Source organism: Bactrocera oleae, chromosome 6 (genome assembly GCF_042242935.1).
Source record: "Bactrocera oleae isolate idBacOlea1 chromosome 6, idBacOlea1, whole genome shotgun sequence".
In the NCBI taxonomy this organism is placed as follows: Eukaryota; Metazoa; Arthropoda; class Insecta; order Diptera; family Tephritidae; genus Bactrocera; species Bactrocera oleae.
The window spans coordinates 28,654,232-28,664,407 of record NC_091540.1 but is presented as its reverse complement, the minus strand read 5'-3'; positions in this window follow the sequence as shown (position 1 = coordinate 28,664,407).

Genomic DNA, 10,176 nt, shown 5'->3' with positions numbered 1-10,176 from the left:
AAGCAGCATCTGTCAGATATTGGAGTACACACGTCCTTATGGTCACAGTTCATTAGACAACAGCACGCTTCATACCAACAGGCTTGCAATTGGAGCTGTCACTAATTTAAAACTATTTCTAATTACGTGCAAAACATTTTTGTTTTTCGTTTGTGTTCTCTGAGGCAAAATATTGGACACGTATTTTTTTTATTTCGATATAATTTGAAAATTTTTGGAGTTATGAAATTTCAATTTAACATAGTACCTTCAAACATTTGCGTATACGAAGAAAAGTATTCCATTATAAAAATATCTAGCCGGCTTAAAGTTTATGCTTTTTTCATAGCTTTCCAATGAGATATACGTTAAATTTATTTAAAAAAATGATAACCAAAACCTACACTCGTACAACAAATATTTTTTTTTATTTAAATATGGAACTATTTTTATCGTGTTTTTCTTATTGAAAAATGTACATGTACGGGTTTATTACTGAGAATTTTAGGCAACGTACTTTTTTCTTTAATACTTCCATTTTTTATATACATATACATTTGTACATAGTCATATCTTTATATGAAGATCTTTTCTTTGATAATATCATTGCGATACAGCACGTTTAAAAAAATCGTGTAAATTTCATATTTTTTTGCAACAATCAAACGTCTGATATTTGAATTTTAAAAATAACGTTCCATATATTGATTCTTATCTTATTTAATGATCTTTTCTATAGTTAATGACGTCTTACTGTTTTTTGTATTAAAGGAATGAAGCACGGCCCTAATATTTTCTATAAGTAGTAAAAATATCCAAACCTAGATAAATGGAAATGTTTTTGTAAATCTAAAATAACTAACGACTGCCTTTTTACTATCGCTTGATAAATAAAATTAGTTCTTTTGCATGATCCCTTTAAATATAATATATAACAAATAGTACTATTAAATGAAATATTACTAATTAATAAAATTAAATATTATAATTATCATTTCTCTCTTTTTGATCGCATATCTGTATATGTAAGTTGTCAAAACTTTACGTTCTTACGTTCGAATTCACCTCAAACATTTTCAGAATTTCACTTTCATCTGTCAGGATTTTAATTTTTCATTAGCGCTGCGTCTTCACAACGAATAGTTACGGGAAATTAAGTTGTTTGCAGTCTTTGAATTTATAATTTAAAGCTGTTTAATTCAGCTAGTAATTAATCAGAATATGCATTTTTACGACGCCTGAATATATATTTATTTTATTGGCCGTTACTTATTCTGAGTTATTTAAACAGGTTCCCAATATCACAGCATCTACAGGGTGGTTTATAAATCGTGCTACAAGAATAAACCGTAATACCTTTTTTTCTGTATGAGTAATCGACTTACTTTATTTTTATTTGGCAGGTTATTATTTAAATTTTTTTAAAATGAATGCTTTGGATAGTGCAGCTATACCATGCTTTGCAGTCCCTCATTTCCGTCCAAAGGGAGTTTAGACGGGATGGACCATTATGAGGTTGTCAAACATGTTTGCCGAATCTGTAAATATCGCAAGAAGACCGTATCATCGAGATTTGTATGTTCATGTTCAAGAAACAATCGCGGCTGTTGCATCGGCAAATCCAAGAGTTTCCACTCGCAAATTATCGGTGCAGCTTGGAGTTAGCAGATGGTACAACGGATAATTCATGATGACATAAACCTGTTTCTGTACAAATTTCAAATAACAAGCCTTTCAAAACATTTATATTTGTAAATTAGCCTGGAATTTTGCAAAAAAAAAAGATTGAAATGGCTGAAGAAGACAATAAATTGATCAATTGCCTATTTATGTCTGATTTGGCCCATTTGGATCTAAAAGGAATTGTAAACAAGCAAAACTGCCGTCATGAAACTCTAATTTCCGCTGGCCCCAAAGGTTACCTGACCTGACTGCACCAGACTTTTTTATGGGGTTATGTCAAGCACTTGGTGTATAAAACAAAACCCACAAATCTGACTGAATTGCAGCAGTCATTAAATTGATAATTGAGACAATCCCAACCTCAACCCTTCAGGCCGCAATCAATAATTTTTTAATTAGGTGTCTCATATGCGTGGCTGAAGTCATTTACGGTTCATAATTTTTCAAAATAACTAATAATATATATTAATATAAAATTCTTATTTTCTTGCAAATTAAATATAATTTCGTGAGCATGATATAGCTTAAACAGAAAATATCAAATCTACTGATTTACGCTTAATAATACTTATGTTATTACAGTTTAAACAAATAGTACATTTTGAACAAATTGGACTTTCTTAGACTTAGACTCAAACTCGATTTTCTTGCAAATTCTACATTAATCACTTGAGCAAGGTACCGTTTATACAGAAAAACATAAATATTACTGACTTGCGCTAAAGTAAAAGTTCCATGTTATTACATTTTTAACAAATTCTTAAAGCAATGCATTTCGCAAAAAAATGCATTTTCCTAGATTTGGAATCAAAGTCGACTTTCTTGTAAATTGTATATAAGTTACTTAAGCAAGGTACCGCTTATACCGAAAAATATCAATTGTACTGATTTACGCATAAATAAGACTTTCATGGTATTACAGTTTTAACAAATTCTTATAATCAGTGCATTTCGAAAAAATTGCACTTTCTTAGATTTAAAATCAAAGTCGACTTTCTTGTAAATTGTATAAAAGATACTTGAGCAAGGTACCGCTTATATCGAAAAATATCAATTTAACAGCTTACGCTTAAATAAGACTGTCATGGTATTATAGTTTTAACAAATTCTTATAATCAGTGCATTTCGAAAAAATTACACTTTCTTAGATTTAGAACCAAAGTCGACTTTCTTGTAAATTGTATATAAGTTACTTGAGCAAGGTACCGCTTATACCGAAAAATATCAATTGTACTGATTTACGTTTAAGTAAGAATTTTTTGTTATTTCAGTATTAACATTTTTTTATAATCAGTGCATTTCGAGAAAATTGCCCTTTCTTAGATTTAGAGTCAAAGTAGATTTTCTTGAAATTTGTATATTCATTTCTTGGGCGAGGTACCGCTAATACAGCAAAATATCAGTTTTACTGATTTACGCTTAAATAAGACTTTCAAGTTATTACTGTTTTAACAAATTCTTATAATCAGCATTTCGAAAAAACTGCACTTTCTTAGATTTAGACTGAAAGTCGATTTTCTTTCTTGCAAATTTTATATTGATTACATGATTAGGGTATGGCTAATACAGCAAAATATTAATTGTACTGATTTACATTTATATAGGACTTTCATGTTTTTACTGTTCCAACAAATTCTTATTAAATAATACACTCGATTGCACTCACCGTTTAAATGCGTTTATTGCAAGCACAAAAAATTAAAATGGATTTTTCGGCGGTATCCGCTTTGTTTATAAAGGCTGCAGATTTCACTTAAGGTACTCGGGCGAGAAGTTGCTGCGACCGGCGGACGTCACTACGGCTCGAAATGCGCATGAAAAAGAAAACCTCTGATCTCCCTTTTGAGTGTTGGGTTGTGTAAAGTTGTGGTGTGATGTGTATGTGTGGGTAGTCTGAGTGGTGTGATGTTTGCAGGGGTGCTGTGTGTTTGTGTGTGTTAGTGGGTGGGGAGGCGTAACTTATCTAGCCATCCCGGCCCCCCTAGGCGAATTCTAGCCTAGCAACCGCTGTAGTTGCTGCAGCGTGGCAACAACGCTGCTGAGGCCAGTGGAGCGGTGGTTTGTTGGCCTGGGCAGCCGACGCTGCGTTGATGCCTCCTGTCGCCTCGGTTTGGATGGAGGTGGAGCTACTGGTCTTCAGAGGCGATCCGGATGGCTGCTCTGCTGTGATCTGCAGCTTGGGGCGAGTTGTCGCCTGACGGCCCGCTTTGGGGTGCGGTGCAGCATGGTGTGGTGCTGTCTATTACACAGTTTGCAAAGCGTAACGGACGTACACTCCGGAGTCGTGTGAACCGTAGCCAAACAATTGAGTCAGTGCCCGTGAGCTTGGGCAACCTGCTGACGTTAGATGGGCTGCATACCTTGAAAAATGCTGCATTGTTGCAGCCGGTGTGGTCGTCGACACAGTGGGCTTCGGCTGCGTTGAGGTACCGTTGCTGGTGCTGATGAAGGTGCTGATTGCCGCTGCGGTTCGTGGTGCTGGAGGTGCCCCAGGGCGCGGCACATTGATGGCGGACCTCACAGCTGGTGTTGGTGTTGTGGCCATATCTACATTCATTTTTATCTGTATGAAGAAGTTAGAATGGTTAAATTTTAGGCATGTAAATTTTTGGCGAACACATCATAGACAATCATTGTGTATGATGACACATTCTCCAAGCTTTGGTGCCTTTTCTGGAGTTTTCCATCGGTACCTTTTATGAAGGTCCTTGATGTACTCTTCCTTCCAACGGCGGCTGAAATCATGATGGAGAATTTGGATTGTTTTCCATCGATTTAATAAGGATAGCGACCCCACGCCTGGTTCAGGTATGGCCAGGGATCTTGCGAGAGTGTTGTGAGTAGCCGTGAATTGAGAACGGCTTCAATTCGGATTAATAAGGTTGTGAATTCTTCATAATTGAATTTAAAATTTCCAGCGACTTTTTTAAATGGGATTTGAAGCTTTTTACAGCTGATTCCCATAAACCACCCATATGAGGAGCGCTTGGGGGGATAAACTGCCAATTAATGCCTTGGGGAGCATACTTCTGAACAATTTCAGGTGATACTTGTTTAATAAAATCCATAAACTGTTTTTCACTGGCTCTTTGGGCTCCAATGAAGGTTTTGCCGCTATCGCTCATTAGTTTTGAGGAGAAGCCGCGTCGTCCGACGAAGCGAGCATATGAAAGTGGATATAATTGAGGAGTAACGTGGCAAGTCGAGATTTCTCTGGTATGATTAGAGGGTGGCGTTCGTTATACGTGAGCAGACCTTTCGTGTCTAGGAATGGGTTAAGAACTAAGAGTGAACTCCTCTTGTCAATGGGTTTTGATTCTCTTAGTGTTATATCGCGGCTGAAGTAGCGCGTTTGAGTTGATGCGATTAGAGCAACCTTTGCCTTCTTCAATTCTAGGCGCGTCAATGTATAGCATAGGTACTCTGAGGGAACTCCCTTAACTTAAATTTTAAGTCGCTCTATGAACTTCAACATATAGGCGATTACTCTGAGGATTCGGGAGAACGATGAAAATCGCTCAAGGATGTCAATATCCTCCACTGCTGTGTGAAAGGAGTCGATTTTTCGACTTTTTGGGGCTATTATATTGCGCATGGACGATTGTGACCAAGAATTGGGAGATTCGGTTAACCATCGGAAACCATTCCACCTGAAGGTGGTGGTGGTAAGGTCCAGCGGTTTGCACCTTCTTGTACCTAGATCGGCAGGATTGCCAGCACTGGCTACGTGTCGCCAAATGGCTAATCCCACTAGGTCAAGTATTTGAGACGTTCGATTAGCAATGTACGTCTTCCATGCATGGTTTTTCCAAACAGGCTAGAACAATTTCAGAATCGGACCAGAGATACAATCTATATTTCTTCATGTTTAAATGGGTCTGCACCATGGAAACTAATTTTGTGAGTAGTAGCGCGCCACAGAGCTCAAGTCGAGGTAGACTTAGCGTTTTTAAAGGAGCCACCTTTGCTTTTGCTACTAATAAGTGGCTTGTGGTCGCAGTATCGCTTTGTGTGCGCACATAGATGGAAGAAGCCGTGTATTTCGACTTTGTGTTCTGGCAAATAGTTTACCCATCGTGGGATTTGTATCAGGGAAATATGAAAATAAATATGAAGCACAGTTGACGCCAAAGGTTACTGTTTTTAGTTTATAGTCGCGTAGTGGCCTATTGGGAGATTTTCGGAAAATAGTTCGCCGAAAATCTGGGTCGTCTTTATGTACGACTATTTGTCGATACATTTTCTCGAGGTCCCCGTTGAAAACTTATTTGAATAGACGCCAATTTAATATGAGAAGCATTAAATCTGGTTGGAGTGTGGGTCCCATAAATAAAATATCATTTAGGGAATTTCCTGAGCTAGTGGATCTTGAGGCATTGAAAACCATTCTGACTTTTGTTGTTTTTTTATCTGGCTTTACTACTGCGTGATGAGGCAAGTAAAATGATAATATGCCATTTATGATTTTTTCGCCTGCGCTTACTTCCTCCATGTGGTCTTAATGGAGGTACTCTTCTAACACGCCTTCATATTCTCGCTTAAGCTCAGCTTTTTTAAGTAAGTTTTTTTCCATACTTAAAAACTGCTGTATTGCAGAGGTGCGAGAGTGACCTAAGGCGAGTGTGTTAGGAAATTGTTCTTTTAGTGGTAGTCGTATGACGTACCGACCATTATCTGATCTAGTAGTTGTGGCTTTGTAAAAGTCTTCACAATACTGATCTTCTGGGGTTGTAATTGATATAGGGGGGAGCTTTTCTAACTCCCAAAATTTCTTTAATTGTCTATTGAGGTATTCGTTTGAGATTTCCTCAACCTGAGTGGTCATGATTGTAACTGGTTCCGTAACTAGTCCACTTAGGAACCAACCAAAAATAGTATTTTATGCCAGAAGTATATTTGAAATTTTCTCAATACCTTCGAGTATTACCTGTGATATGAGATCGCTCCCAAATAGAAGATCTATTTGAACGGGAGTGTTGCAGTTCAGATCTGCTAACTTTAGGTGTGAAACCTCTTGCCAATGCCTGCTATTTATGTGATAGCTTGGAAGCATATTTGTAAGTTGCGGTAAGACTATAGCTTCAGCTTGTATGTGCTTATCCGCTTGGGGGGAAATTAAGGTAATGGGTCAGATTTTATTTGAGTTTTGGACTACTCTTCCGCCCATTCCCGTAATTTTAAAATTAGCTAGTTTTGTGGGCAGTTGTAGCCTATTTTGAGCCCTAGACGCTATAAATGATCGTTGTGATCCTTGGTCTATTAAGGCCCTAAGCATAAACAGTTCTCCTCGGTGTTTGATGGAGACGACTGCTGTGGGTAGTAGTACCCTATTTTGGTTTTCGCTGTGTAGCGTTTGAGTTTTTAATGCATTTGAGCAGCATGGTACTTCATGACAATTTTCGGAATTTCGCACTTCGCGATTTGCTGTTGCAACTAAACTCGTGGCTCTTTTCTTATTTGCGCTGTTTGGGGGTGAGATGGAAAAATTGTTATAATGAAGCATGATGAACGATGTCGTTTATGACAATAAACGCAATTAACTTTGCTTTCGCACTCTTTAAGTGTATGTGCATGTGACAAGCAGTTTGTGCAAAGTCTTTTTGTTTTTACAAAATTGTTTCGGTCGATAATATTCAATTTTTTGAATCTCTCGCAAGATTTGAGCTTATGCCCCCCTGTACATAGTTCGCATGACGTTTGCTTGTACTATTCGGATGTGAACGTTTGATTTCTGAAGAAGCTTCTATTTAAGAAATCTTTAATTTGTTGCCACGTTGGGCATTTTCTTCGTGATGAGAGTTATTGCTTCCATAGAAGTAATGATTTTTCTGGTAATGCGGCGGTGCATATGTTTACCAGTATAGGGTCCCAGCTGTCTGTGGGAAATATAATAGGCAAATTCATTAGTATCGTTACTTGCTTATGGACCAATATTCTTTCATTTTCGTATCTTCCTTTTAGAGCTTCCCAAGCCAGATTGAAATTATCGTCATTTAGAGCGAACTGTTTGACTATGACGCCTGCTTGATTTTTCGTTTTGTATCGGATTTTTGTGCATTTGATAATTTTGGGTGGTTTATGTAAACGGCTGTAAACATGTCCCGGAAGGACGGCCATTGTTAACCACCATGAAAGATTTCTGCGGGCACCTTGAGATGAATGCCTGAATTTGACTCTTGACATTGAATATGTGGTAGCTCTACTCTCGGTTGTGAAGTAGGTGCAATTACTTTAATTAATTTTAATTGATCCGAAATCATTGCTTTTGTTTCTTCAAACTGGTCTAAGCAGTTTTCGTACTTGGCGTAAGCCGAGGATTTTAAATTTACAGGTAGATCTGAGTCGTCAGATTCTACTATTGCGTCATATGCAGCTTGAAGACGTGTCCTGAATCGGCGAAGATGAAAATCGAGTGCAGTATCTTATTAAACTGTCACTCTCGGCAATGAGCTTACTGTATGTAATGTCTTTCCCCCTTTTTTGCTTTGTAGCACCTTGCTTTGAGCGTGTAGCTTCTGCAGGTGTACATGGACTTCTTTCGTCAGAAATCATTTTTGGAACTTTTAGCAACTGAGTTGTTTTAGAATCTTTCGAGTCTGAGCTCATTTAAAAGATGTGCCGAAATAAAATAAAATATTTTCAATGTAAGAAATATATGTATATGTTTGAAACCTCTTTTAAGACAAGAAGAATAGTTTTTTTTTAGGAGAAATTAGTAAATTAATGACGTTTTTAAACTCGTATGAGTAACTGAACTCTATTAAGATGATAAGAGTTTTTATTTATTGAAATGAATAAATTACGCGTATTTCGTGTTTTTTCGCTTTTATATTAAATACAATTTTTTTTTTGTTTATTTTTTTTTAATTTAATATTATTTAATTGATTATTAATAAACGCAAATGTTTTTTATTTTTAATTTTATTTGTATGTATTATGCGTCCGTAATTCCTATAGGGTATACCAATAACGGATCAGCTGATACATATGTACTTGTCGTTATGCGTAATTGAGTGCTCGTCTTAGAGATCAATGCACTTTGTTCATATGTATGTATGTAATATATTATGTTTTAATATGTTTTGCGCAATCCTGCTTGTTTTTGTTGGTCAAAGAACAAGGGGTATTGCGAATATGTGCCAATGTGGACTTAGAATATTATATGTATATATGCAATCCAACTTGTTTTTGTTTAACAAATGTGGAGTTTGAAGCGAAGTACTTATGTATGTTTGTATACCTGAGCGTGTATATATGTACGCAGTGCGAAGAGACCGTGAAAAGGAAATAATTTACCGCAGGTATTCTTGTAAAATTTTATGGATCTGTATGTATATCAATTATTAGTAATACATGTATGTATGCAATTATTAGTATTATATGTATGTTTGTATGTTTTCATACATATGTTAATGCTGAAAACGGAGGTTTTCTCCTAATATAGTATGTATATATTTATAAATATATGTTAAATATAATATGTATATTTATGTATCATAAATTGTATTGGCCTTTATGTATGTATGTTTAAAATTATCCTGTAAGTTTTTGCTTTTTTTTCTTGCTTTTGATTTGCCTTTGTTTATTCTACGCAATCCTGCTTATACTTGATAAAGTATAAGAGCTATTGCTGGATAAGTAAATACTTGAATTATTTTGTTGTAGAGATATTTTTGTGTGTTTGAACACAACGGTAAGCAATTAGGCAATCAAGAGTTCGTTGGATATATATTTTTTACCAAACTGTTTTATCTGTTTGCGGTATTTCGGTTTTTACCGGAAAATAAACCGAAATAAAGAAACAGTTTGGTAACCGCTTTTTTTTGTTGTGGCCTTTATTAAGACGGATTTATGTAGTAAATAAACCGCAAAAGCATAAATTTTAACATACATATAATTTTTGAATATATACAGATACTAAATAGAATCGATACGACTCACTTAGATTTCCGCCAAGGGATTTGGGGACAATGTTAGATACATATGTGCTTGTGCGTGTGCTGTTCGTTCTGTGGCCCAGTCCTTTGCTGTTTGGCTGCGCTGACTTTGGTGAGCTGGTATGGTTGTTGTTGTGAGCTGGTAAGGTTTTTTTATTTTAATTCGCGCCCGTTCTGTTTTTTATGTATATATTTCTTTTTTTTTTTTTGATAGTTGTTGCTTTTCACACCTTCTTTAATGTATATATGTTTGTGTCACTCCACAATTCACTCACTTTCTTCTTTTTTTTTTGTTTTTCTGTGTATATATGTGTTAAGTCACTACACTGCACAGCACGTATATATTGTAGTATATATATATATTTTTTTTTTTCGTTTGTGTGTATATCAACCTTTAGACACTTCACAGCACTTTTTTTTCTCACTTAAGTTATATATATATATTTTTATTTTCTGTTTTCGTTTTTAGAGGTGTTTTTTTTGTTTTTTGTTTACTCCATAGTGCCGCTCACTATGGCTCGAAAGACCATAAATAATACACTCGATTGCACTCACAGTTTAAATGCGTTTATTGCAA